The following is a 209-nucleotide window of genomic DNA, read 5'->3' as shown; positions in this document are numbered from 1 at the left end:
CAAATTTGGAAGAGTCTACTCAGTAAAACAACAACAACCACCACCAAACCTACATATCTGTCTTTGTTCTAATGCAGTGATGGTGAACCTTTTTTTCCTAGGGTGCCGAAAGAGTGCACATTTGATTTATTTATTTATTTATTAGATTTGTATGCCACCCCTCTCCGTAGACTTGGGGCGGCAAACAAATCTAGTAAGTAAGTAAGTAA

Source organism: Erythrolamprus reginae, chromosome 2 (assembly GCF_031021105.1).
Source record: "Erythrolamprus reginae isolate rEryReg1 chromosome 2, rEryReg1.hap1, whole genome shotgun sequence".
Classification (NCBI taxonomy): Eukaryota; Metazoa; Chordata; class Lepidosauria; order Squamata; family Dipsadidae; genus Erythrolamprus; species Erythrolamprus reginae.
This window is presented reverse-complemented; position numbering follows the sequence as displayed.